Source organism: Rhinoderma darwinii, assembly GCF_050947455.1.
Source record: "Rhinoderma darwinii isolate aRhiDar2 chromosome 5 unlocalized genomic scaffold, aRhiDar2.hap1 SUPER_5_unloc_11, whole genome shotgun sequence".
Taxonomy (NCBI): Eukaryota; Metazoa; Chordata; class Amphibia; order Anura; family Rhinodermatidae; genus Rhinoderma; species Rhinoderma darwinii.
Window position 1 is genome coordinate 314532 of NW_027461767.1, and position 26270 is coordinate 340801.

The 26270-nt window shown below is 47.8% G+C and overlaps 18 non-coding genes across 18 annotated transcripts; all 18 read left to right on the forward strand.

Moving 5' to 3' along the window:
• The first annotated feature begins 694 nt into the window (after window positions 1-694).
• On the forward strand, window positions 695-885 carry LOC142685102 (U2 spliceosomal RNA). Its single transcript, XR_012854662.1, has one exon. It is a non-coding gene; the product is annotated as a U2 spliceosomal RNA (small nuclear RNA).
• Window positions 886-2169: 1284 nt separating this feature from the next.
• LOC142684967 (U2 spliceosomal RNA) lies at window positions 2170-2360 on the forward strand. The gene has a single exon (XR_012854540.1). It is a non-coding gene; the product is annotated as a U2 spliceosomal RNA (small nuclear RNA).
• A 1276-nt stretch (window positions 2361-3636) lies between these two features.
• On the forward strand, window positions 3637-3827 carry LOC142684968 (U2 spliceosomal RNA). The gene has a single exon (XR_012854541.1). It is a non-coding gene; the product is annotated as a U2 spliceosomal RNA (small nuclear RNA).
• A 1308-nt stretch (window positions 3828-5135) lies between these two features.
• Window positions 5136-5326, forward strand: LOC142684969 (U2 spliceosomal RNA). Its single transcript, XR_012854542.1, has one exon. It is a non-coding gene; the product is annotated as a U2 spliceosomal RNA (small nuclear RNA).
• Window positions 5327-6614: 1288 nt separating this feature from the next.
• Window positions 6615-6805, forward strand: LOC142685103 (U2 spliceosomal RNA). Its single transcript, XR_012854663.1, has one exon. It is a non-coding gene; the product is annotated as a U2 spliceosomal RNA (small nuclear RNA).
• Window positions 6806-8097: 1292 nt separating this feature from the next.
• On the forward strand, window positions 8098-8288 carry LOC142684970 (U2 spliceosomal RNA). The gene has a single exon (XR_012854543.1). It is a non-coding gene; the product is annotated as a U2 spliceosomal RNA (small nuclear RNA).
• A 1253-nt stretch (window positions 8289-9541) lies between these two features.
• LOC142684971 (U2 spliceosomal RNA) lies at window positions 9542-9732 on the forward strand. Its single transcript, XR_012854544.1, has one exon. It is a non-coding gene; the product is annotated as a U2 spliceosomal RNA (small nuclear RNA).
• Window positions 9733-11024: 1292 nt separating this feature from the next.
• LOC142684972 (U2 spliceosomal RNA) lies at window positions 11025-11215 on the forward strand. The gene has a single exon (XR_012854545.1). It is a non-coding gene; the product is annotated as a U2 spliceosomal RNA (small nuclear RNA).
• Window positions 11216-12507: 1292 nt separating this feature from the next.
• LOC142684973 (U2 spliceosomal RNA) lies at window positions 12508-12698 on the forward strand. Its single transcript, XR_012854546.1, has one exon. It is a non-coding gene; the product is annotated as a U2 spliceosomal RNA (small nuclear RNA).
• A 1288-nt stretch (window positions 12699-13986) lies between these two features.
• On the forward strand, window positions 13987-14177 carry LOC142684975 (U2 spliceosomal RNA). The gene has a single exon (XR_012854547.1). It is a non-coding gene; the product is annotated as a U2 spliceosomal RNA (small nuclear RNA).
• Window positions 14178-15465: 1288 nt separating this feature from the next.
• On the forward strand, window positions 15466-15656 carry LOC142684976 (U2 spliceosomal RNA). The gene has a single exon (XR_012854548.1). It is a non-coding gene; the product is annotated as a U2 spliceosomal RNA (small nuclear RNA).
• Window positions 15657-16948: 1292 nt separating this feature from the next.
• LOC142684978 (U2 spliceosomal RNA) lies at window positions 16949-17139 on the forward strand. Its single transcript, XR_012854550.1, has one exon. It is a non-coding gene; the product is annotated as a U2 spliceosomal RNA (small nuclear RNA).
• Window positions 17140-18419: 1280 nt separating this feature from the next.
• LOC142684979 (U2 spliceosomal RNA) lies at window positions 18420-18610 on the forward strand. The gene has a single exon (XR_012854551.1). It is a non-coding gene; the product is annotated as a U2 spliceosomal RNA (small nuclear RNA).
• A 1284-nt stretch (window positions 18611-19894) lies between these two features.
• On the forward strand, window positions 19895-20085 carry LOC142684980 (U2 spliceosomal RNA). Its single transcript, XR_012854552.1, has one exon. It is a non-coding gene; the product is annotated as a U2 spliceosomal RNA (small nuclear RNA).
• A 1292-nt stretch (window positions 20086-21377) lies between these two features.
• Window positions 21378-21568, forward strand: LOC142684981 (U2 spliceosomal RNA). The gene has a single exon (XR_012854553.1). It is a non-coding gene; the product is annotated as a U2 spliceosomal RNA (small nuclear RNA).
• A 1295-nt stretch (window positions 21569-22863) lies between these two features.
• LOC142684982 (U2 spliceosomal RNA) lies at window positions 22864-23054 on the forward strand. The gene has a single exon (XR_012854554.1). It is a non-coding gene; the product is annotated as a U2 spliceosomal RNA (small nuclear RNA).
• A 1292-nt stretch (window positions 23055-24346) lies between these two features.
• On the forward strand, window positions 24347-24537 carry LOC142684983 (U2 spliceosomal RNA). Its single transcript, XR_012854555.1, has one exon. It is a non-coding gene; the product is annotated as a U2 spliceosomal RNA (small nuclear RNA).
• A 1288-nt stretch (window positions 24538-25825) lies between these two features.
• LOC142684984 (U2 spliceosomal RNA) lies at window positions 25826-26016 on the forward strand. The gene has a single exon (XR_012854556.1). It is a non-coding gene; the product is annotated as a U2 spliceosomal RNA (small nuclear RNA).
• Window positions 26017-26270: the final 254 nt, after the last annotated feature.

Consider the following 26270-nt stretch of genomic DNA (forward strand, 5'->3'; position numbering starts at 1 on the left):
TGTGCAAGGATGGAGGTTGTAGGAGCAAGGAGAAGTTGTCTGTAAAGTTGGTGGATGCCTATTTTCCATTTTGCAGTCCCTTGTCTCCCTCTTGTGGCCTCCTGGAGGCAACTAGCTGTGCAAAAAAAAGACAGCCTGGCGGCCGGCTGTTGCAGTGTTGCCCTCTCAGGCAACACTGAGTGACTGACTGAGCCTCACCGTCTTATATAAAGTTCAGACGGAACTTTGCACGTGTCATAGTGGAGCCCTCAGGATTCCAGAGCCAGCTTTCTGACATCATAATGGGGCCTCAGAGATAAAAGCCTGGGCCCAGGCAGTGTTGGTCAGTGCTGCTCAGCAGGCAGCACTGGACTGGACTGGATTACAGCTGATACAAGGTGTGAAGGAACAAGGGGTGGCTGTGGGCATGCACTTGCTGCCGCTGCCAGTGTTTATCTGCATGGCAGCAGGGCATTTGGGTGTTGCCAGGAAGGCGTTTTTATGTAGATTCCTCCTCTTTCAGCACTGCATTGTGGTGCAAGCAAAAGAAGCAAATCCTGTCTGGCTTCCTCTCCGGCCTTTATTCACCTCCCGTGTAGCTGTGAGTGTGTGAGCCTGCAGGGCCCCATGGAATTGCCTAGAAGTAGGCTGAATCGCTGCAAGGGCTGAACAGCAGTATCGGGCAGGCTCGGGCAACGCGCGGCCCGTTCGGGTTATCGCTTCTCGGCCTTTTGGCTAAGATCAAGTGTAGTATCTGTACTTATCAGTTTAATATCTGATACGTCCCCTATCTGGGGACCATATATTAAATGGATTTTTAGAACAGGGAGATGGAAATAGAGCTTGCTCTGTCCACTCCACGCATTGACCTGGTATTGCAGTATTTCCAGGACCGGTGCACCCTTTCCTTATGTGTTGACTAAAAGCAGATTCCAAAAGTGTTTTTTGTCTTTGCTATTGTTTCTGTCTTTCTGAAGGGATCTCCCCTTTTAATCCCATTATTTCAACACCTGTTGGACAATGCATGAGTGATAATGAGCTCATTGATTAAATGCAATTAATGAATAGATTGACACCTCTTGTTGTGTGTCGTCTGTGTTTCTGTGTTTCCGGCATTTCACATTGGAACACCTCTTTCACCTTCCTTGTCTTCTCTCCGCCCTCCCTTTTAGGTAAGTTAAAGAGCTGCACCTGAGCCAGCCACTGATTGATTGATTGATTGATTGATTGATTGATTGATTGATTGATTGATGCAGCACAACAGTCAAATAGTGGAGTGGAGTAGGGGAACAGCAAACAGCCAATAAAGCAGCCCGCCCGCTCGCCTGCCCGCCACAATGGACCTACCTGTGTACACTAGATGGATGTGATGGAATGTACTGTCGTCCCTACATTTCAAGAAGAAGTAAGAATTGCAGTTGCAACAAAGCCTTGCTTGCCTACAAAGAGAGCAGCAATTTGGATTTGTTACTATGTTACCTAGAAGAATAACAAACTGTGCAAGGATGGAGGTTGTAGGAGCAAGGAGAAGTTGTCTGTAAAGTTGGTGGATGCCTATTTTCCATTTTGCAGTCCCTTGTCTCCCTCTTGTGGCCTCCTGGAGGCAACTAGCTGTGCAAAAAAAAGACAGCCTGGCGGCCGGCTGTTGCAGTGTTGCCCTCTCAGGCAACACTGAGTGACTGACTGAGCCTCACCGTCTTATATAAAGTTCAGACGGAACTTTGCACGTGTCATAGTGGAGCCCTCAGGATTCCAGAGCCAGCTTTCTGACATCATAATGGGGCCTCAGAGATAAAAGCCTGGGCCCAGGCAGTGTTGGTCAGTGCTGCTCAGCAGGCAGCACTGGACTGGACTGGATTACAGCTGATACAAGGTGTGAAGGAACAAGGGGTGGCTGTGGGCATGCACTTGCTGCCGCTGCCAGTGTTTATCTGCATGGCAGCAGGGCATTTGGGCGTTGCCAGGAAGGCGTTTTTATGTAGATTCCTCCTCTTTCAGCACTGCATTGTGGTGCAAGCAAAAGAAGCAAATCCTGTCTGGCTTCCTCTCCGGCCTTTATTCACCTCCCGTGTAGCTGTGAGTGTGTGAGCCTGCAGGGCCCCATGGAATTGCCTAGAAGTAGGCTGAATCGCTGCAAGGGCTGAACAGCAGTATCGGGCAGGCTCGGGCAACGCGCGGCCCGTTCGGGTTATCGCTTCTCGGCCTTTTGGCTAAGATCAAGTGTAGTATCTGTTCTTATCAGTTTAATATCTGATACGTCCCCTATCTGGGGACCATATATTAAATGGATTTTTAGAACAGGGAGATGGAAATAGAGCTTGCTCTGTCCACTCCACGCATTGACCTGGTATTGCAGTATTTCCAGGACCGGTGCACCCTTTCCTTATGTGTTGACTAAAAGCAGATTCCAAAAGTGTTTTTTGTCTTTGCTATTGTTTCTGTCTTTCTGAAGGGATCTCCCCTTTTAATCCCATTATTTCAACACCTGTTGGACAATGCATGAGTGATAATGAGCTCATTGATTAAATGCAATTAATGAATAGATTGCCACCTCTTGTTGTGTGTCGTCTGTGTTTCTGTGTTTCCGGCATTTCACATTGGAACACCTCATTCACCTTCCTTGTCTTCTCTCCGCCCTCCCTTTTAGGTAAGTTAAAGAGCTGCACCTGAGCCAGCCACTGATTGATTGATTGATTGATTGATTGATTGATTGATTGATGCAGCACAACAGTCAAATAGTGGAGTGGAGTAGGGGAACAGCAAACAGCCAATAAAGCAGCCCGCCCGCTCGCCTGCCCGCCACAATGGACCTACCTGTGTACACTAGATGGATGTGATGGAATGTACTGTCGTCCCTACATTTCAAGAAGAAGTAAGAATTGCAGTTGCAACAAAGCCTTGCTTGCCTACAAAGAGAGCAGCAATTTGGATTTGTTACTATGTTACCTAGAAGAATAACAAACTGTGCAAGGATGGAGGTTGTAGGAGCAAGGAGAAGTTGTCTGTAAAGTTGGTGGATGCCTATTTTCCATTTTGCAGTCCCTTGTCTCCCTCTTGTGGCCTCCTGGAGGCAACTAGCTGTGCAAAAAAAAGACAGCCTGGCGGCCGGCTGTTGCAGTGTTGCCCTCTCAGGCAACACTGAGTGACTGACTGAGCCTCACCGTCTTATATAAAGTTCAGACGGAACTTTGCACGTGTCATAGTGGAGCCCTCAGGATTCCAGAGCCAGCTTTCTGACATCATAATGGGGCCTCAGAGATAAAAGCCTGGGCCCAGGCAGTGTTGGTCAGTGCTGCTCAGCAGGCAGCACTGGACTGGACTGGATTACAGCTGATACAAGGTGTGAAGGAACAAGGGGTGGCTGTGGGCATGCACTTGCTGCCGCTGCCAGTGTTTATCTGCATGGCAGCAGGGCATTTGGGCGTTGCCAGGAAGGCGTTTTTATGTAGATTCCTCCTCTTTCAGCACTGCATTGTGGTGCAAGCAAAAGAAGCAAATCCTGTCTGGCTTCCTCTCCGGCCTTTATTCACCTCCCGTGTAGCTGTGAGTGTGTGAGCCTGCAGGGCCCCATGGAATTGCCTAGAAGTAGGCTGAATCGCTGCAAGGGCTGAACAGCAGTATCGGGCAGGCTCGGGCAACGCGCGGCCCGTTCGGGTTATCGCTTCTCGGCCTTTTGGCTAAGATCAAGTGTAGTATCTGTTCTTATCAGTTTAATATCTGATACGTCCCCTATCTGGGGACCATATATTAAATGGATTTTTAGAACAGGGAGATGGAAATAGAGCTTGCTCTGTCCACTCCACGCATTGACCTGGTATTGCAGTATTTCCAGGACCGGTGCACCCTTTCCTTATGTGTTGACTAAAAGCAGATTCCAAAAGTGTTTTTTGTCTTTGCTATTGTTTCTGTCTTTCTGAAGGGATCTCCCCTTTTAATCCCATTATTTCAACACCTGTTGGACAATGCATGAGTGATAATGAGCTCATTGATTAAATGCAATTAATGAATAGATTGCCACCTCTTGTTGTGTGTCGTCTGTGTTTCTGTGTTTCCGGCATTTCACATTGGAACACCTCATTCACCTTCCTTGTCTTCTCTCCGCCCTCCCTTTTAGGTAAGTTAAAGAGCTGCACCTGAGCCAGCCACTGATTGATTGATTGATTGATTGATTGATTGATTGATTGATTGATTGATTGATTGATTGATTGATTGATTGATGCAGCACAACAGTCAAATAGTGGAGTGGAGTAGGGGAACAGCAAACAGCCAATAAAGCAGCCCGCCCGCTCGCCTGCCCGCCACAATGGACCTACCTGTGTTCACTAGATGGATGTGATGGAATGTACTGTCGTCCCTACATTTCAAGAAGAAGTAAGAATTGCAGTTGCAACAAAGCCTTGCTTGCCTACAAAGAGAGCAGCAATTTGGATTTGTTACTATGTTACCTAGAAGAATAACAAACTGTGCAAGGATGGAGGTTGTAGGAGCAAGGAGAAGTTGTCTGTAAAGTTGGTGGATGCCTATTTTCCATTTTGCAGTCCCTTGTCTCCCTCTTGTGGCCTCCTGGAGGCAACTAGCTGTGCAAAAAAAAGACAGCCTGGCGGCCGGCTGTTGCAGTGTTGCCCTCTCAGGCAACACTGAGTGACTGACTGAGCCTCACCGTCTTATATAAAGTTCAGACGGAACTTTGCACGTGTCATAGTGGAGCCCTCAGGATTCCAGAGCCAGCTTTCTGACATCATAATGGGGCCTCAGAGATAAAAGCCTGGGCCCAGGCAGTGTTGGTCAGTGCTGCTCAGCAGGCAGCACTGGACTGGACTGGATTACAGCTGATACAAGGTGTGAAGGAACAAGGGGTGGCTGTGGGCATGCACTTGCTGCCGCTGCCAGTGTTTATCTGCATGGCAGCAGGGCATTTGGGCGTTGCCAGGAAGGCGTTTTTATGTAGATTCCTCCTCTTTCAGCACTGCATTGTGGTGCAAGCAAAAGAAGCAAATCCTGTCTGGCTTCCTCTCCGGCCTTTATTCACCTCCCGTGTAGCTGTGAGTGTGTGAGCCTGCAGGGCCCCATGGAATTGCCTAGAAGTAGGCTGAATCGCTGCAAGGGCTGAACAGCAGTATCGGGCAGGCTCGGGCAACGCGCGGCCCGTTCGGGTTATCGCTTCTCGGCCTTTTGGCTAAGATCAAGTGTAGTATCTGTTCTTATCAGTTTAATATCTGATACGTCCCCTATCTGGGGACCATATATTAAATGGATTTTTAGAACAGGGAGATGGAAATAGAGCTTGCTCTGTCCACTCCACGCATTGACCTGGTATTGCAGTATTTCCAGGACCGGTGCACCCTTTCCTTATGTGTTGACTAAAAGCAGATTCCAAAAGTGTTTTTTGTCTTTGCTATTGTTTCTGTCTTTCTGAAGGGATCTCCCCTTTTAATCCCATTATTTCAACACCTGTTGGACAATGCATGAGTGATAATGAGCTCATTGATTAAATGCAATTAATGAATAGATTGCCACCTCTTGTTGTGTGTCGTCTGTGTTTCTGTGTTTCCGGCATTTCACATTGGAACACCTCATTCACCTTCCTTGTCTTCTCTCCGCCCTCCCTTTTAGGTAAGTTAAAGAGCTGCACCTGAGCCAGCCACTGATTGATTGATTGATTGATTGATTGATTGATTGATTGATTGATTGATTGATGCAGCACAACAGTCAAATAGTGGAGTGGAGTAGGGGAACAGCAAACAGCCAATAAAGCAGCCCGCCCGCTCGCCTGCCCGCCACAATGGACCTACCTGTGTACACTAGATGGATGTGATGGAATGTACTGTCGTCCCTACATTTCAAGAAGAAGTAAGAATTGCAGTTGCAACAAAGCCTTGCTTGCCTACAAAGAGAGCAGCAATTTGGATTTGTTACTATGTTACCTAGAAGAATAACAAACTGTGCAAGGATGGAGGTTGTAGGAGCAAGGAGAAGTTGTCTGTAAAGTTGGTGGATGCCTATTTTCCATTTTGCAGTCCCTTGTCTCCCTCTTGTGGCCTCCTGGAGGCAACTAGCTGTGCAAAAAAAAGACAGCCTGGCGGCCGGCTGTTGCAGTGTTGCCCTCTCAGGCAACACTGAGTGACTGACTGAGCCTCACCGTCTTATATAAAGTTCAGACGGAACTTTGCACGTGTCATAGTGGAGCCCTCAGGATTCCAGAGCCAGCTTTCTGACATCATAATGGGGCCTCAGAGATAAAAGCCTGGGCCCAGGCAGTGTTGGTCAGTGCTGCTCAGCAGGCAGCACTGGACTGGACTGGATTACAGCTGATACAAGGTGTGAAGGAACAAGGGGTGGCTGTGGGCATGCACTTGCTGCCGCTGCCAGTGTTTATCTGCATGGCAGCAGGGCATTTGGGTGTTGCCAGGAAGGCGTTTTTATGTAGATTCCTCCTCTTTCAGCACTGCATTGTAGTGCAAGCAAAAGAAGCAAATCCTGTCTGGCTTCCTCTCCGGCCTTTATTCACCTCCCGTGTAGCTGTGAGTGTGTGAGCCTGCAGGGCCCCATGGAATTGCCTAGAAGTAGGCTGAATCGCTGCAAGGGCTGAACAGCAGTATCGGGCAGGCTCGGGCAACGCGCGGCCCGTTCGGGTTATCGCTTCTCGGCCTTTTGGCTAAGATCAAGTGTAGTATCTGTACTTATCAGTTTAATATCTGATACGTCCCCTATCTGGGGACCATATATTAAATGGATTTTTAGAACAGGGAGATGGAAATAGAGCTTGCTCTGTCCACTCCACGCATTGACCTGGTATTGCAGTATTTCCAGGACCGGTGCACCCTTTCCTTATGTGTTGACTAAAAGCAGATTCCAAAAGTGTTTTTTGTCTTTGCTATTGTTTCTGTCTTTCTGAAGGGATCTCCCCTTTTAATCCCATTATTTCAACACCTGTTGGACAATGCATGAGTGATAATGAGCTCATTGATTAAATGCAATTAATGAATAGATTGACACCTCTTGTTGTGTGTCGTCTGTGTTTCTGTGTTTCCGGCATTTCACATTGGAACACCTCTTTCACCTTCCTTGTCTTCTCTCCGCCCTCCCTTTTAGGTAAGTTAAAGAGCTGCACCTGAGCCAGCCACTGATTGATTGATTGATTGATTGATTGATTGATTGATTGATTGATTGATTGATTGATGCAGCACAACAGTCAAATAGTGGAGTGGAGTAGGGGAACAGCAAACAGCCAATAAAGCAGCCCGCCCGCTCGCCTGCCCGCCACAATGGACCTACCTGTGTACACTAGATGGATGTGATGGAATGTACTGTCGTCCCTACATTTCAAGAAGAAGTAAGAATTGCAGTTGCAACAAAGCCTTGCTTGCCTACAAAGAGAGCAGCAATTTGGATTTGTTACTATGTTACCTAGAAGAATAACAAACTGTGCAAGGATGGAGGTTGTAGGAGCAAGGAGAAGTTGTCTGTAAAGTTGGTGGATGCCTATTTTCCATTTTGCAGTCCCTTGTCTCCCTCTTGTGGCCTCCTGGAGGCAACTAGCTGTGCAAAAAAAAGACAGCCTGGCGGCCGGCTGTTGCAGTGTTGCCCTCTCAGGCAACACTGAGTGACTGACTGAGCCTCACCGTCTTATATAAAGTTCAGACGGAACTTTGCACGTGTCATAGTGGAGCCCTCAGGATTCCAGAGCCAGCTTTCTGACATCATAATGGGGCCTCAGAGATAAAAGCCTGGGCCCAGGCAGTGTTGGTCAGTGCTGCTCAGCAGGCAGCACTGGACTGGACTGGATTACAGCTGATACAAGGTGTAAAGGAACAAGGGGTGGCTGTGGGCATGCACTTGCTGCCGCTGCCAGTGTTTATCTGCATGGCAGCAGGGCATTTGGGCGTTGCCAGGAAGGCGTTTTTATGTAGATTCCTCCTCTTTCAGCACTGCATTGTGGTGCAAGCAAAAGAAGCAAATCCTGTCTGGCTTCCTCTCCGGCCTTTATTCACCTCCCGTGTAGCTGTGAGTGTGTGAGCCTGCAGGGCCCCATGGAATTGCCTAGAAGTAGGCTGAATCGCTGCAAGGGCTGAACAGCAGTATCGGGCAGGCTCGGGCAACGCGCGGCCCGTTCGGGTTATCGCTTCTCGGCCTTTTGGCTAAGATCAAGTGTAGTATCTGTTCTTATCAGTTTAATATCTGATACGTCCCCTATCTGGGGACCATATATTAAATGGATTTTTAGAACAGGGAGATGGAAATAGAGCTTGCTCTGTCCACTCCACGCATTGACCTGGTATTGCAGTATTTCCAGGACCGGTGCACCCTTTCCTTATGTGTTGACTAAAAGCAGATTCCAAAAGTGTTTTTTGTCTTTGCTATTGTTTCTGTCTTTCTGAAGGGATCTCCCCTTTTAATCCCATTATTTCAACACCTGTTGGACAATGCATGAGTGATAATGAGCTCATTGGTTAAATGCAATTAATGAATAGATTGCCACCTCTTGTTGTGTGTCGTCTGTGTTTCTGTGTTTCCGGCATTTCACATTGGAACACCTCATTCACCTTCCTTGTCTTCTCTCCGCCCTCCCTTTTAGGTAAGTTAAAGAGCTGCACCTGAGCCAGCCACTGATTGATTGATTGATTGATTGATTGATTGATTGATTGATGCAGCACAACAGTCAAATAGTGGAGTGGAGTAGGGGAACAGCAAACAGCCAATAAAGCAGCCCGCCCGCTCGCCTGCCCGCCACAATGGACCTACCTGTGTACACTAGATGGATGTGATGGAATGTACTGTCGTCCCTACATTTCAAGAAGAAGTAAGAATTGCAGTTGCAACAAAGCCTAATTTGGATTTGTTACTATGTTACCTAGAAGAATAACAAACTGTGCAAGGATGGAGGTTGTAGGAGCAAGGAGAAGTTGTCTGTAAAGTTGGTGGATGCCTATTTTCCATTTTGCAGTCCCTTGTCTCCCTCTTGTGGCCTCCTGGAGGCAACTAGCTGTGCAAAAAAAAGACAGCCTGGCGGCCGGCTGTTGCAGTGTTGCCCTCTCAGGCAACACTGAGTGACTGACTGAGCCTCACCGTCTTATATAAAGTTCAGACGGAACTTTGCACGTGTCATAGTGGAGCCCTCAGGATTCCAGAGCCAGCTTTCTGACATCATAATGGGGCCTCAGAGATAAAAGCCTGGGCCCAGGCAGTGTTGGTCAGTGCTGCTCAGCAGGCAGCACTGGACTGGACTGGATTACAGCTGATACAAGGTGTGAAGGAACAAGGGGTGGCTGTGGGCATGCACTTGCTGCCGCTGCCAGTGTTTATCTGCATGGCAGCAGGGCATTTGGGCGTTGCCAGGAAGGCGTTTTTATGTAGATTCCTCCTCTTTCAGCACTGCATTGTGGTGCAAGCAAAAGAAGCAAATCCTGTCTGGCTTCCTCTCCGGCCTTTATTCACCTCCCGTGTAGCTGTGAGTGTGTGAGCCTGCAGGGCCCCATGGAATTGCCTAGAAGTAGGCTGAATCGCTGCAAGGGCTGAACAGCAGTATCGGGCAGGCTCGGGCAACGCGCGGCCCGTTCGGGTTATCGCTTCTCGGCCTTTTGGCTAAGATCAAGTGTAGTATCTGTTCTTATCAGTTTAATATCTGATACGTCCCCTATCTGGGGACCATATATTAAATGGATTTTTAGAACAGGGAGATGGAAATAGAGCTTGCTCTGTCCACTCCACGCATTGACCTGGTATTGCAGTATTTCCAGGACCGGTGCACCCTTTCCTTATGTGTTGACTAAAAGCAGATTCCAAAAGTGTTTTTTGTCTTTGCTATTGTTTCTGTCTTTCTGAAGGGATCTCCCCTTTTAATCCCATTATTTCAACACCTGTTGGACAATGCATGAGTGATAATGAGCTCATTGATTAAATGCAATTAATGAATAGATTGCCACCTCTTGTTGTGTGTCGTCTGTGTTTCTGTGTTTCCGGCATTTCACATTGGAACACCTCATTCACCTTCCTTGTCTTCTCTCCGCCCTCCCTTTTAGGTAAGTTAAAGAGCTGCACCTGAGCCAGCCACTGATTGATTGATTGATTGATTGATTGATTGATTGATTGATTGATTGATTGATTGATGCAGCACAACAGTCAAATAGTGGAGTGGAGTAGGGGAACAGCAAACAGCCAATAAAGCAGCCCGCCCGCTCGCCTGCCCGCCACAATGGACCTACCTGTGTACACTAGATGGATGTGATGGAATGTACTGTCGTCCCTACATTTCAAGAAGAAGTAAGAATTGCAGTTGCAACAAAGCCTTGCTTGCCTACAAAGAGAGCAGCAATTTGGATTTGTTACTATGTTACCTAGAAGAATAACAAACTGTGCAAGGATGGAGGTTGTAGGAGCAAGGAGAAGTTGTCTGTAAAGTTGGTGGATGCCTATTTTCCATTTTGCAGTCCCTTGTCTCCCTCTTGTGGCCTCCTGGAGGCAACTAGCTGTGCAAAAAAAAGACAGCCTGGCGGCCGGCTGTTGCAGTGTTGCCCTCTCAGGCAACACTGAGTGACTGACTGAGCCTCACCGTCTTATATAAAGTTCAGACGGAACTTTGCACGTGTCATAGTGGAGCCCTCAGGATTCCAGAGCCAGCTTTCTGACATCATAATGGGGCCTCAGAGATAAAAGCCTGGGCCCAGGCAGTGTTGGTCAGTGCTGCTCAGCAGGCAGCACTGGACTGGACTGGATTACAGCTGATACAAGGTGTGAAGGAACAAGGGGTGGCTGTGGGCATGCACTTGCTGCCGCTGCCAGTGTTTATCTGCATGGCAGCAGGGCATTTGGGCGTTGCCAGGAAGGCGTTTTTATGTAGATTCCTCCTCTTTCAGCACTGCATTGTGGTGCAAGCAAAAGAAGCAAATCCTGTCTGGCTTCCTCTCCGGCCTTTATTCACCTCCCGTGTAGCTGTGAGTGTGTGAGCCTGCAGGGCCCCATGGAATTGCCTAGAAGTAGGCTGAATCGCTGCAAGGGCTGAACAGCAGTATCGGGCAGGCTCGGGCAACGCGCGGCCCGTTCGGGTTATCGCTTCTCGGCCTTTTGGCTAAGATCAAGTGTAGTATCTGTTCTTATCAGTTTAATATCTGATACGTCCCCTATCTGGGGACCATATATTAAATGGATTTTTAGAACAGGGAGATGGAAATAGAGCTTGCTCTGTCCACTCCACGCATTGACCTGGTATTGCAGTATTTCCAGGACCGGTGCACCCTTTCCTTATGTGTTGACTAAAAGCAGATTCCAAAAGTGTTTTTTGTCTTTGCTATTGTTTCTGTCTTTCTGAAGGGATCTCCCCTTTTAATCCCATTATTTCAACACCTGTTGGACAATGCATGAGTGATAATGAGCTCATTGATTAAATGCAATTAATGAATAGATTGCCACCTCTTGTTGTGTGTCGTCTGTGTTTCTGTGTTTCCGGCATTTCACATTGGAACACCTCATTCACCTTCCTTGTCTTCTCTCCGCCCTCCCTTTTAGGTAAGTTAAAGAGCTGCACCTGAGCCAGCCACTGATTGATTGATTGATTGATTGATTGATTGATTGATTGATTGATTGATTGATTGATGCAGCACAACAGTCAAATAGTGGAGTGGAGTAGGGGAACAGCAAACAGCCAATAAAGCAGCCCGCCCGCTCGCCTGCCCGCCACAATGGACCTACCTGTGTACACTAGATGGATGTGATGGAATGTACTGTCGTCCCTACATTTCAAGAAGAAGTAAGAATTGCAGTTGCAACAAAGCCTTGCTTGCCTACAAAGAGAGCAGCAATTTGGATTTGTTACTATGTTACCTAGAAGAATAACAAACTGTGCAAGGATGGAGGTTGTAGGAGCAAGGAGAAGTTGTCTGTAAAGTTGGTGGATGCCTATTTTCCATTTTGCAGTCCCTTGTCTCCCTCTTGTGGCCTCCTGGAGGCAACTAGCTGTGCAAAAAAAAGACAGCCTGGCGGCCGGCTGTTGCAGTGTTGCCCTCTCAGGCAACACTGAGTGACTGACTGAGCCTCACCGTCTTATATAAAGTTCAGACGGAACTTTGCACGTGTCATAGTGGAGCCCTCAGGATTCCAGAGCCAGCTTTCTGACATCATAATGGGGCCTCAGAGATAAAAGCCTGGGCCCAGGCAGTGTTGGTCAGTGCTGCTCAGCAGGCAGCACTGGACTGGACTGGATTACAGCTGATACAAGGTGTGAAGGAACAAGGGGTGGCTGTGGGCATGCACTTGCTGCCGCTGCCAGTGTTTATCTGCATGGCAGCAGGGCATTTGGGCGTTGCCAGGAAGGCGTTTTTATGTAGATTCCTCCTCTTTCAGCACTGCATTGTGGTGCAAGCAAAAGAAGCAAATCCTGTCTGGCTTCCTCTCCGGCCTTTATTCACCTCCCGTGTAGCTGTGAGTGTGTGAGCCTGCAGGGCCCCATGGAATTGCCTAGAAGTAGGCTGAATCGCTGCAAGGGCTGAACAGCAGTATCGGGCAGGCTCGGGCAACGCGCGGCCCGTTCGGGTTATCGCTTCTCGGCCTTTTGGCTAAGATCAAGTGTAGTATCTGTTCTTATCAGTTTAATATCTGATACGTCCCCTATCTGGGGACCATATATTAAATGGATTTTTAGAACAGGGAGATGGAAATAGAGCTTGCTCTGTCCACTCCACGCATTGACCTGGTATTGCAGTATTTCCAGGACCGGTGCACCCTTTCCTTATGTGTTGACTAAAAGCAGATTCCAAAAGTGTTTTTTGTCTTTGCTATTGTTTCTGTCTTTCTGAAGGGATCTCCCCTTTTAATCCCATTATTTCAACACCTGTTGGACAATGCATGAGTGATAATGAGCTCATTGATTAAATGCAATTAATGAATAGATTGCCACCTCTTGTTGTGTGTCGTCTGTGTTTCTGTGTTTCCGGCATTTCACATTGGAACACCTCATTCACCTTCCTTGTCTTCTCTCCGCCCTCCCTTTTAGGTAAGTTAAAGAGCTGCACCTGAGCCAGCCACTGATTGATTGATTGATTGATTGATTGATTGATTGATTGATTGATTGATTGATGCAGCACAACAGTCAAATAGTGGAGTGGAGTAGGGGAACAGCAAACAGCCAATAAAGCAGCCCGCCCGCTCGCCTGCCCGCCACAATGGACCTACCTGTGTACACTAGATGGATGTGATGGAATGTACTGTCGTCCCTACATTTCAAGAAGAAGTAAGAATTGCAGTTGCAACAAAGCCTTGCTTGCCTACAAAGAGAGCAGCAATTTGGATTTGTTACTATGTTACCTAGAAGAATAACAAACTGTGCAAGGATGGAGGTTGTAGGAGCAAGGAGAAGTTGTCTGTAAAGTTGGTGGATGCCTATTTTCCATTTTGCAGTCCCTTGTCTCCCTCTTGTGGCCTCCTGGAGGCAACTAGCTGTGCAAAAAAAAGACAGCCTGGCGGCCGGCTGTTGCAGTGTTGCCCTCTCAGGCAACACTGAGTGACTGACTGAGCCTCACCGTCTTATATAAAGTTCAGACGGAACTTTGCACGTGTCATAGTGGAGCCCTCAGGATTCCAGAGCCAGCTTTCTGACATCATAATGGGGCCTCAGAGATAAAAGCCTGGGCCCAGGCAGTGTTGGTCAGTGCTGCTCAGCAGGCAGCACTGGACTGGACTGGATTACAGCTGATACAAGGTGTGAAGGAACAAGGGGTGGCTGTGGGCATGCACTTGCTGCCGCTGCCAGTGTTTATCTGCATGGCAGCAGGGCATTTGGGCGTTGCCAGGAAGGCGTTTTTATGTAGATTCCTCCTCTTTCAGCACTGCATTGTGGTGCAAGCAAAAGAAGCAAATCCTGTCTGGCTTCCTCTCCGGCCTTTATTCACCTCCCGTGTAGCTGTGAGTGTGTGAGCCTGCAGGGCCCCATGGAATTGCCTAGAAGTAGGCTGAATCGCTGCAAGGGCTGAACAGCAGTATCGGGCAGGCTCGGGCAACGCGCGGCCCGTTCGGGTTATCGCTTCTCGGCCTTTTGGCTAAGATCAAGTGTAGTATCTGTTCTTATCAGTTTAATATCTGATACGTCCCCTATCTGGGGACCATATATTAAATGGATTTTTAGAACAGGGAGATGGAAATAGAGCTTGCTCTGTCCACTCCACGCATTGACCTGGTATTGCAGTATTTCCAGGACCGGTGCACCCTTTCCTTATGTGTTGACTAAAAGCAGATTCCAAAAGTGTTTTTTGTCTTTGCTATTGTTTCTGTCTTTCTGAAGGGATCTCCCCTTTTAATCCCATTATTTCAACACCTGTTGGACAATGCATGAGTGATAATGAGCTCATTGATTAAATGCAATTAATGAATAGATTGCCACCTCTTGTTGTGTGTCGTCTGTGTTTCTGTGTTTCCGGCATTTCACATTGGAACACCTCATTCACCTTCCTTGTCTTCTCTCCGCCCTCCCTTTTAGGTAAGTTAAAGAGCTGCACCTGAGCCAGCCACTGATTGATTGATTGATTGATTGATTGATTGATTGATTGATTGATTGATTGATGCAGCACAACAGTCAAATAGTGGAGTGGAGTAGGGGAACAGCAAACAGCCAATAAAGCAGCCCGCCCGCTCGCCTGCCCGCCACAATGGACCTACCTGTGTACACTAGATGGATGTGATGGAATGTACTGTCGTCCCTACATTTCAAGAAGAAGTAAGAATTGCAGTTGCAACAAAGCCTTGCTTGCCTACAAAGAGAGCAGCAATTTGGATTTGTTACTATGTTACCTAGAAGAATAACAAACTGTGCAAGGATGGAGGTTGTAGGAGCAAGGAGAAGTTGTCTGTAAAGTTGGTGGATGCCTATTTTCCATTTTGCAGTCCCTTGTCTCCCTCTTGTGGCCTCCTGGAGGCAACTAGCTGTGCAAAAAAAAGACAGCCTGGCGGCCGGCTGTTGCAGTGTTGCCCTCTCAGGCAACACTGAGTGACTGACTGAGCCTCACCGTCTTATATAAAGTTCAGACGGAACTTTGCACGTGTCATAGTGGAGCCCTCAGGATTCCAGAGCCAGCTTTCTGACATCATAATGGGGCCTCAGAGATAAAAGCCTGGGCCCAGGCAGTGTTGGTCAGTGCTGCTCAGCAGGCAGCACTGGACTGGACTGGATTACAGCTGATACAAGGTGTGAAGGAACAAGGGGTGGCTGTGGGCATGCACTTGCTGCCGCTGCCAGTGTTTATCTGCATGGCAGCAGGGCATTTGGGCGTTGCCAGGAAGGCGTTTTTATGTAGATTCCTCCTCTTTCAGCACTGCATTGTGGTGCAAGCAAAAGAAGCAAATCCTGTCTGGCTTCCTCTCCGGCCTTTATTCACCTCCCGTGTAGCTGTGAGTGTGTGAGCCTGCAGGGCCCCATGGAATTGCCTAGAAGTAGGCTGAATCGCTGCAAGGGCTGAACAGCAGTATCGGGCAGGCTCGGGCAACGCGCGGCCCGTTCGGGTTATCGCTTCTCGGCCTTTTGGCTAAGATCAAGTGTAGTATCTGTTCTTATCAGTTTAATATCTGATACGTCCCCTATCTGGGGACCATATATTAAATGGATTTTTAGAACAGGGAGATGGAAATAGAGCTTGCTCTGTCCACTCCACGCATTGACCTGGTATTGCAGTATTTCCAGGACCGGTGCACCCTTTCCTTATGTGTTGACTAAAAGCAGATTCCAAAAGTGTTTTTTGTCTTTGCTATTGTTTCTGTCTTTCTGAAGGGATCTCCCCTTTTAATCCCATTATTTCAACACCTGTTGGACAATGCATGAGTGATAATGAGCTCATTGATTAAATGCAATTAATGAATAGATTGCCACCTCTTGTTGTGTGTCGTCTGTGTTTCTGTGTTTCCGGCATTTCACATTGGAACACCTCATTCACCTTCCTTGTCTTCTCTCTGCCCTCCCTTTTAGGTAAGTTAAAGAGCTGCACCTGAGCCAGCCACTGATTGATTGATTGATTGATTGATTGATTGATTGATTGATTGATTGATTGATTGATGCAGCACAACAGTCAAATAGTGGAGTGGAGTAGGGGAACAGCAAACAGCCAATAAAGCAGCCCGCCCGCTCGCCTGCCCGCCACAATGGACCTACCTGTGTACACTAGATGGATGTGATGGAATGTACTGTCGTCCCTACATTTCAAGAAGAAGTAAGAATTGCAGTTGCAACAAAGCCTTGCTTGCCTACAAAGAGAGCAGCAATTTGGATTTGTTACTATGTTACCTAGAAGAATAACAAACTGTGCAAGGATGGAGGTTGTAGGAGCAAGGAGAAGTTGTCTGTAAAGTTGGTGGATGCCTATTTTCCATTTTGCAGTCCCTTGTCTCCCTCTTGTGGCCTCCTGGAGGCAACTAGCTGTGCAAAAAAAAGACAGCCTGGCGGCCGGCTGTTGCAGTGTTGCCCTCTCAGGCAACACTGAGTGACTGACTGAGCCTCACCGTCTTATATAAAGTTCAGACGGAACTTTGCACGTGTCATAGTGGAGCCCTCAGGATTCCAGAGCCAGCTTTCTGACATCATAATGGGGCCTCAGAGATAAAAGCCTGGGCCCAGGCAGTGTTGGTCAGTGCTGCTCAGCAGGCAGCACTGGACTGGACTGGATTACAGCTGATACAAGGTGTGAAGGAACAAGGGGTGGCTGTGGGCATGCACTTGCTGCCGCTGCCAGTGTTTATCTGCATGGCAGCAGGGCATTTGGGCGTTGCCAGGAAGGCGTTTTTATGTAGATTCCTCCTCTTTCAGCACTGCATTGTGGTGCAAGCAAAAGAAGCAAATCCTGTCTGGCTTCCTCTCCGGCCTTTATTCACCTCCCGTGTAGCTGTGAGTGTGTGAGCCTGCAGGGCCCCATGGAATTGCCTAGAAGTAGGCTGAATCGCTGCAAGGGCTGAACAGCAGTATCGGGCAGGCTCGGGCAACGCGCGGCCCGTTCGGGTTATCGCTTCTCGGCCTTTTGGCTAAGATCAAGTGTAGTATCTGTTCTTATCAGTTTAATATCTGATACGTCCCCTATCTGGGGACCATATATTAAATGGATTTTTAGAACAGGGAGATGGAAATAGAGCTTGCTCTGTCCACTCCACGCATTGACCTGGTATTGCAGTATTTCCAGGACCGGTGCACCCTTTCCTTATGTGTTGACTAAAAGCAGATTCCAAAAGTGTTTTTTGTCTTTGCTATTGTTTCTGTCTTTCTGAAGGGATCTCCCCTTTTAATCCCATTATTTCAACACCTGTTGGACAATGCATGAGTGATAATGAGCTCATTGATTAAATGCAATTAATGAATAGATTGCCACCTCTTGTTGTGTGTCGTCTGTGTTTCTGTGTTTCCGGCATTTCACATTGGAACACCTCATTCACCTTCCTTGTCTTCTCTCCGCCCTCCCTTTTAGGTAAGTTAAAGAGCTGCACCTGAGCCAGCCACTGATTGATTGATTGATTGATTGATTGATTGATTGATTGATTGATGCAGCACAACAGTCAAATAGTGGAGTGGAGTAGGGGAACAGCAAACAGCCAATAAAGCAGCCCGCCCGCTCGCCTGCCCGCCACAATGGATCTACCTGTGTACACTAGATGGATGTGATGGAATGTACTGTCGTCCCTACATTTCAAGAAGAAGTAAGAATTGCAGTTGCAACAAAGCCTTGCTTGCCTACAAAGAGAGCAGCAATTTGGATTTGTTACTATGTTACCTAGAAGAATAACAAACTGTGCAAGGATGGAGGTTGTAGGAGCAAGGAGAAGTTGTCTGTAAAGTTGGTGGATGCCTATTTTCCATTTTGCAGTCCCTTGTCTCCCTCTTGTGGCTTCCTGGAGGCAACTAGCTGTGCAAAAAAAAGACAGCCTGGCGGCCGGCTGTTGCAGTGTTGCCCTCTCAGGCAACACTGAGTGACTGACTGAGCCTCACCGTCTTATATAAAGTTCAGACGGAACTTTGCACGTGTCATAGTGGAGCCCTCAGGATTCCAGAGCCAGCTTTCTGACATCATAATGGGGCCTCAGAGATAAAAGCCTGGGCCCAGGCAGTGTTGGTCAGTGCTGCTCAGCAGGCAGCACTGGACTGGACTGGATTACAGCTGATACAAGGTGTGAAGGAACAAGGGGTGGCTGTGGGCATGCACTTGCTGCCGCTGCCAGTGTTTATCTGCATGGCAGCAGGGCATTTGGGCGTTGCCAGGAAGGCGTTTTTATGTAGATTCCTCCTCTTTCAGCACTGCATTGTGGTGCAAGCAAAAGAAGCAAATCCTGTCTGGCTTCCTCTCCGGCCTTTATTCACCTCCCGTGTAGCTGTGAGTGTGTGAGCCTGCAGGGCCCCATGGAATTGCCTAGAAGTAGGCTGAATCGCTGCAAGGGCTGAACAGCAGTATCGGGCAGGCTCGGGCAACGCGCGGCCCGTTCGGGTTATCGCTTCTCGGCCTTTTGGCTAAGATCAAGTGTAGTATCTGTTCTTATCAGTTTAATATCTGATACGTCCCCTATCTGGGGACCATATATTAAATGGATTTTTAGAACAGGGAGATGGAAATAGAGCTTGCTCTGTCCACTCCACGCATTGACCTGGTATTGCAGTATTTCCAGGACCGGTGCACCCTTTCCTTATGTGTTGACTAAAAGCAGATTCCAAAAGTGTTTTTTGTCTTTGCTATTGTTTCTGTCTTTCTGAAGGGATCTCCCCTTTTAATCCCATTATTTCAACACCTGTTGGACAATGCATGAGTGATAATGAGCTCATTGATTAAATGCAATTAATGAATAGATTGCCACCTCTTGTTGTGTGTCGTCTGTGTTTCTGTGTTTCCGGCATTTCACATTGGAACACCTCATTCACCTTCCTTGTCTTCTCTCCGCCCTCCCTTTTAGGTAAGTTAAAGAGCTGCACCTGAGCCAGCCACTGATTGATTGATTGATTGATTAATTGATTGATTGATTGATTGATTGATGCAGCACAACAGTCAAATAGTGGAGTGGAGTAGGGGAACAGCAAACAGCCAATAAAGCAGCCCGCCCGCTCGCCTGCCCGCCACAATGGACCTACCTGTGTACACTAGATGGATGTGATGGAATGTACTGTCGTCCCTACATTTCAAGAAGAAGTAAGAATTGCAGTTGCAACAAAGCCTTGCTTGCCTACAAAGAGAGCAGCAATTTGGATTTGTTACTATGTTACCTAGAAGAATAACAAACTGTGCAAGGATGGAGGTTGTAGGAGCAAGGAGAAGTTGTCTGTAAAGTTGGTGGATGCCTATTTTCCATTTTGCAGTCCCTTGTCTCCCTCTTGTGGCCTCCTGGAGGCAACTAGCTGTGCAAAAAAAAGACAGCCTGGCGGCCGGCTGTTGCAGTGTTGCCCTCTCAGGCAACACTGAGTGACTGACTGAGCCTCACCGTCTTATATAAAGTTCAGACGGAACTTTGCACGTGTCATAGTGGAGCCCTCAGGATTCCAGAGCCAGCTTTCTGACATCATAATGGGGCCTCAGAGATAAAAGCCTGGGCCCAGGCAGTGTTGGTCAGTGCTGCTCAGCAGGCAGCACTGGACTGGACTGGATTACAGCTGATACAAGGTGTGAAGGAACAAGGGGTGGCTGTGGGCATGCACTTGCTGCCGCTGCCAGTGTTTATCTGCATGGCAGCAGGGCATTTGGGCGTTGCCAGGAAGGCGTTTTTATGTAGATTCCTCCTCTTTCAGCACTGCATTGTGGTGCAAGCAAAAGAAGCAAATCCTGTCTGGCTTCCTCTCCGGCCTTTATTCACCTCCCGTGTAGCTGTGAGTGTGTGAGCCTGCAGGGCCCCATGGAATTGCCTAGAAGTAGGCTGAATCGCTGCAAGGGCTGAACAGCAGTATCGGGCAGGCTCGGGCAACGCGCGGCCCGTTCGGGTTATCGCTTCTCGGCCTTTTGGCTAAGATCAAGTGTAGTATCTGTTCTTATCAGTTTAATATCTGATACGTCCCCTATCTGGGGACCATATATTAAATGGATTTTTAGAACAGGGAGATGGAAATAGAGCTTGCTCTGTCCACTCCACGCATTGACCTGGTATTGCAGTATTTCCAGGACCGGTGCACCCTTTCCTTATGTGTTGACTAAAAGCAGATTCCAAAAGTGTTTTTTGTCTTTGCTATTGTTTCTGTCTTTCTGAAGGGATCTCCCCTTTTAATCCCATTATTTCAACACCTGTTGGACAATGCATGAGTGATAATGAGCTCATTGATTAAATGCAATTAATGAATAGATTGCCACCTCTTGTTGTGTGTCGTCTGTGTTTCTGTGTTTCCGGCATTTCACATTGGAACACCTCATTCACCTTCCTTGTCTTCTCTCCGCCCTCCCTTTTAGGTAAGTTAAAGAGCTGCACCTGAGCCAGCCACTGATTGATTGATTGATTGATTGATTGATTGATTGATTGATTGATTGATTGATTGATGCAGCACAACAGTCAAATAGTGGAGTGGAGTAGGGGAACAGCAAACAGCCAATAAAGCAGCCCGCCCGCTCGCCTGCCCGCCACAATGGACCTACCTGTGTACACTAGATGGATGTGATGGAATGTACTGTCGTCCCTACATTTCAAGAAGAAGTAAGAATTGCAGTTGCAACAAAGCCTTGCTTGCCTACAAAGAGAGCAGCAATTTGGATTTGTTACTATGTTACCTAGAAGAATAACAAACTGTGCAAGGATGGAGGTTGTAGGAGCAAGGAGAAGTTGTCTGTAAAGTTGGTGGATGCCTATTTTCCATTTTGCAGTCCCTTGTCTCCCTCTTGTGGCCTCCTGGAGGCAACTAGCTGTGCAAAAAAAAGACAGCCTGGCGGCCGGCTGTTGCAGTGTTGCCCTCTCAGGCAACACTGAGTGACTGACTGAGCCTCACCGTCTTATATAAAGTTCAGACGGAACTTTGCACGTGTCATAGTGGAGCCCTCAGGATTCCAGAGCCAGCTTTCTGACATCATAATGGGGCCTCAGAGATAAAAGCCTGGGCCCAGGCAGTGTTGGTCAGTGCTGCTCAGCAGGCAGCACTGGACTGGACTGGATTACAGCTGATACAAGGTGTGAAGGAACAAGGGGTGGCTGTGGGCATGCACTTGCTGCCGCTGCCAGTGTTTATCTGCATGGCAGCAGGGCATTTGGGCGTTGCCAGGAAGGCGTTTTTATGTAGATTCCTCCTCTTTCAGCACTGCATTGTGGTGCAAGCAAAAGAAGCAAATCCTGTCTGGCTTCCTCTCCGGCCTTTATTCACCTCCCGTGTAGCTGTGAGTGTGTGAGCCTGCAGGGCCCCATGGAATTGCCTAGAAGTAGGCTGAATCGCTGCAAGGGCTGAACAGCAGTATCGGGCAGGCTCGGGCAACGCGCGGCCCGTTCGGGTTATCGCTTCTCGGCCTTTTGGCTAAGATCAAGTGTAGTATCTGTTCTTATCAGTTTAATATCTGATACGTCCCCTATCTGGGGACCATATATTAAATGGATTTTTAGAACAGGGAGATGGAAATAGAGCTTGCTCTGTCCACTCCACGCATTGACCTGGTATTGCAGTATTTCCAGGACCGGTGCACCCTTTCCTTATGTGTTGACTAAAAGCAGATTCCAAAAGTGTTTTTTGTCTTTGCTATTGTTTCTGTCTTTCTGAAGGGATCTCCCCTTTTAATCCCATTATTTCAACACCTGTTGGACAATGCATGAGTGATAATGAGCTCATTGATTAAATGCAATTAATGAATAGATTGCCACCTCTTGTTGTGTGTCGTCTGTGTTTCTGTGTTTCCGGCATTTCACATTGGAACACCTCATTCACCTTCCTTGTCTTCTCTCCGCCCTCCCTTTTAGGTAAGTTAAAGAGCTGCACCTGAGCCAGCCACTGATTGATTGATTGATTGATTGATTGATTGATTGATTGATTGATTGATTGATTGATTGATCAGCACAACAGTCAAATAGTGGAGTGGAGTAGGGGAACAGCAAACAGCCAATAAAGCAGCCCGCCCGCTCGCCTGCCCGCCACAATGGACCTACCTGTGTACACTAGATGGATGTGATGGAATGTACTGTCGTCCCTACATTTCAAGAAGAAGTAAGAATTGCAGTTGCAACAAAGCCTTGCTTGCCTACAAAGAGAGCAGCAATTTGGATTTGTTACTATGTTACCTAGAAGAATAACAAACTGTGCAAGGATGGAGGTTGTAGGAGCAAGGAGAAGTTGTCTGTAAAGTTGGTGGATGCCTATTTTCCATTTTGCAGTCCCTTGTCTCCCTCTTGTGGCCTCCTGGAGGCAACTAGCTGTGCAAAAAAAAGACAGCCTGGCGGCCGGCTGTTGCAGTGTTGCCCTCTCAGGCAACACTGAGTGACTGACTGAGCCTCACCGTCTTATATAAAGTTCAGACGGAACTTTGCACGTGTCATAGTGGAGCCCTCAGGATTCCAGAGCCAGCTTTCTGACATCATAATGGGGCCTCAGAGATAAAAGCCTGGGCCCAGGCAGTGTTGGTCAGTGCTGCTCAGCAGGCAGCACTGGACTGGACTGGATTACAGCTGATACAAGGTGTGAAGGAACAAGGGGTGGCTGTGGGCATGCACTTGCTGCCGCTGCCAGTGTTTATCTGCATGGCAGCAGGGCATTTGGGCGTTGCCAGGAAGGCGTTTTTATGTAGATTCCTCCTCTTTCAGCACTGCATTGTGGTGCAAGCAAAAGAAGCAAATCCTGTCTGGCTTCCTCTCCGGCCTTTATTCACCTCCCGTGTAGCTGTGAGTGTGTGAGCCTGCAGGGCCCCATGGAATTGCCTAGAAGTAGGCTGAATCGCTGCAAGGGCTGAACAGCAGTATCGGGCAGGCTCGGGCAACGCGCGGCCCGTTCGGGTTATCGCTTCTCGGCCTTTTGGCTAAGATCAAGTGTAGTATCTGTTCTTATCAGTTTAATATCTGATACGTCCCCTATCTGGGGACCATATATTAAATGGATTTTTAGAACAGGGAGATGGAAATAGAGCTTGCTCTGTCCACTCCACGCATTGACCTGGTATTGCAGTATTTCCAGGACCGGTGCACCCTTTCCTTATGTGTTGACTAAAAGCAGATTCCAAAAGTGTTTTTTGTCTTTGCTATTGTTTCTGTCTTTCTGAAGGGATCTCCCCTTTTAATCCCATTATTTCAACACCTGTTGGACAATGCATGAGTGATAATGAGCTCATTGATTAAATGCAATTAATGAATAGATTGCCACCTCTTGTTGTGTGTCGTCTGTGTTTCTGTGTTTCCGGCATTTCACATTGGAACACCTCATTCACCTTCCTTGTCTTCTCTCCGCCCTCCCTTTTAGGTAAGTTAAAGAGCTGCACCTGAGCCAGCCACTGATTGATTGATTGATTGATTGATTGATTGATTGATTGATTGATTGATTGATTGATGCAGCACAACAGTCAAATAGTGGAGTGGAGTAGGGGAACAGCAAACAGCCAATAAAGCAGCCCGCCCGCTCGCCTGCCCGCCACAATGGACCTACCTGTGTACACTAGATGGATGTGATGGAATGTACTGTCGTCCCTACATTTCAAGAAGAAGTAAGAATTGCAGTTGCAACAAAGCCTTGCTTGCCTACAAAGAGAGCAGCAATTTGGATTTGTTACTATGTTACCTAGAAGAATAACAAACTGTGCAAGGATGGAGGTTGTAGGAGCAAGGAGAAGTTGTCTGTAAAGTTGGTGGATGCCTATTTTCCATTTTGCAGTCCCTTGTCTCCCTCTTGTGGCCTCCTGGAGGCAACTAGCTGTGCAAAAAAAAGACAGCCTGGCGGCCGGCTGTTGCAGTGTTGCCCTCTCAGGCAACACTGAGTGACTGACTGAGCCTCACCGTCTTATATAAAGTTCAGACGGAACTTTGCACGTGTCATAGTGGAGCCCTCAGGATTCCAGAGCCAGCTTTCTGACATCATAATGGGGCCTCAGAGATAAAAGCCTGGGCCCAGGCAGTGTTGGTCAGTGCTGCTCAGCAGGCAGCACTGGACTGGACTGGATTACAGCTGATACAAGGTGTGAAGGAACAAGGGGTGGCTGTGGGCATGCACTTGCTGCCGCTGCCAGTGTTTATCTGCATGGCAGCAGGGCATTTGGGCGTTGCCAGGAAGGCGTTTTTATGTAGAGTCCTCCTCTTTCAGCACTGCATTGTGGTGCAAGCAAAAGAAGCAAATCCTGTCTGGCTTCCTCTCCGGCCTTTATTCACCTCCCGTGTAGCTGTGAGTGTGTGAGCCTGCAGGGCCCCATGGAATTGCCTAGAAGTAGGCTGAATCGCTGCAAGGGCTGAACAGCAGTATCGGGCAGGCTCGGGCAACGCGCGGCCCGTTCGGGTTATCGCTTCTCGGCCTTTTGGCTAAGATCAAGTGTAGTATCTGTTCTTATCAGTTTAATATCTGATACGTCCCCTATCTGGGGACCATATATTAAATGGATTTTTAGAACAGGGAGATGGAAATAGAGCTTGCTCTGTCCACTCCACGCATTGACCTGGTATTGCAGTATTTCCAGGACCGGTGCACCCTTTCCTTATGTGTTGACTAAAAGCAGATTCCAAAAGTGTTTTTTGTCTTTGCTATTGTTTCTGTCTTTCTGAAGGGATCTCCCCTTTTAATCCCATTATTTCAACACCTGTTGGACAATGCATGAGTGATAATGAGCTCATTGATTAAATGCAATTAATGAATAGATTGCCACCTCTTGTTGTGTGTCGTCTGTGTTTCTGTGTTTCCGGCATTTCACATTGGAACACCTCATTCACCTTCCTTGTCTTCTCTCCGCCCTCCCTTTTAGGTAAGTTAAAGAGCTGCACCTGAGCCAGCCACTGATTGATTGATTGATTGATTGATTGATTGATTGATTGATTGATTGATTGATGCAGCACAACAGTCAAATAGTGGAGTGGAGTAGGGGAACAGCAAACAGCCAATAAAGCAGCCCGCCCGCTCGCCTGCCCGCCACAATGGACCTACCTGTGTACACTAGATGGATGTGATGGAATGTACTGTCGTCCCTACATTTCAAGAAGAAGTAAGAATTGCAGTTGCAACAAAGCCTTGCTTGCCTACAAAGAGAGCAGCAATTTGGATTTGTTACTATGTTACCTAGAAGAATAACAAACTGTGCAAGGATGGAGGTTGTAGGAGCAAGGAGAAGTTGTCTGTAAAGTTGGTGGATGCCTATTTTCCATTTTGCAGTCCCTTGTCTCCCTCTTGTGGCCTCCTGGAGGCAACTAGCTGTGCAAAAAAAAGACAGCCTGGCGGCCGGCTGTTGCAGTGTTGCCCTCTCAGGCAACACTGAGTGACTGACTGAGCCTCACCGTCTTATATAAAGTTCAGACGGAACTTTGCACGTGTCATAGTGGAGCCCTCAGGATTCCAGAGCCAGCTTTCTGACATCATAATGGGGCCTCAGAGATAAAAGCCTGGGCCCAGGCAGTGTTGGTCAGTGCTGCTCAGCAGGCAGCACTGGACTGGACTGGATTACAGCTGATACAAGGTGTGAAGGAACAAGGGGTGGCTGTGGGCATGCACTTGCTGCCGCTGCCAGTGTTTATCTGCATGGCAGCAGGGCATTTGGGCGTTGCCAGGAAGGCGTTTTTATGTAGATTCCTCCTCTTTCAGCACTGCATTGTGGTGCAAGCAAAAGAAGCAAATCCTGTCTGGCTTCCTCTCCGGCCTTTATTCACCTCCCGTGTAGCTGTGAGTGTGTGAGCCTGCAGGGCCCCATGGAATTGCCTAGAAGTAGGCTGAATCGCTGCAAGGGCTGAACAGCAGTATCGGGCAGGCTCGGGCAACGCGCGGCCCGTTCGGGTTATCGCTTCTCGGCCTTTTGGCTAAGATCAAGTGTAGTATCTGTTCTTATCAGTTTAATATCTGATACGTCCCCTATCTGGGGACCATATATTAAATGGATTTTTAGAACAGGGAGATGGAAATAGAGCTTGCTCTGTCCACTCCACGCATTGACCTGGTATTGCAGTATTTCCAGGACCGGTGCACCCTTTCCTTATGTGTTGACTAAAAGCAGATTCCAAAAGTGTTTTTTGTCTTTGCTATTGTTTCTGTCTTTCTGAAGGGATCTCCCCTTTTAATCCCATTATTTCAACACCTGTTGGACAATGCATGAGTGATAATGAGCTCATTGATTAAATGCAATTAATGAATAGATTGCCACCTCTTGTTGTGTGTCGTCTGTGTTTCTGTGTTTCCGGCATTTCACATTGGAACACCTCATTCACCTTCCTTGTCTTCTCTCCGC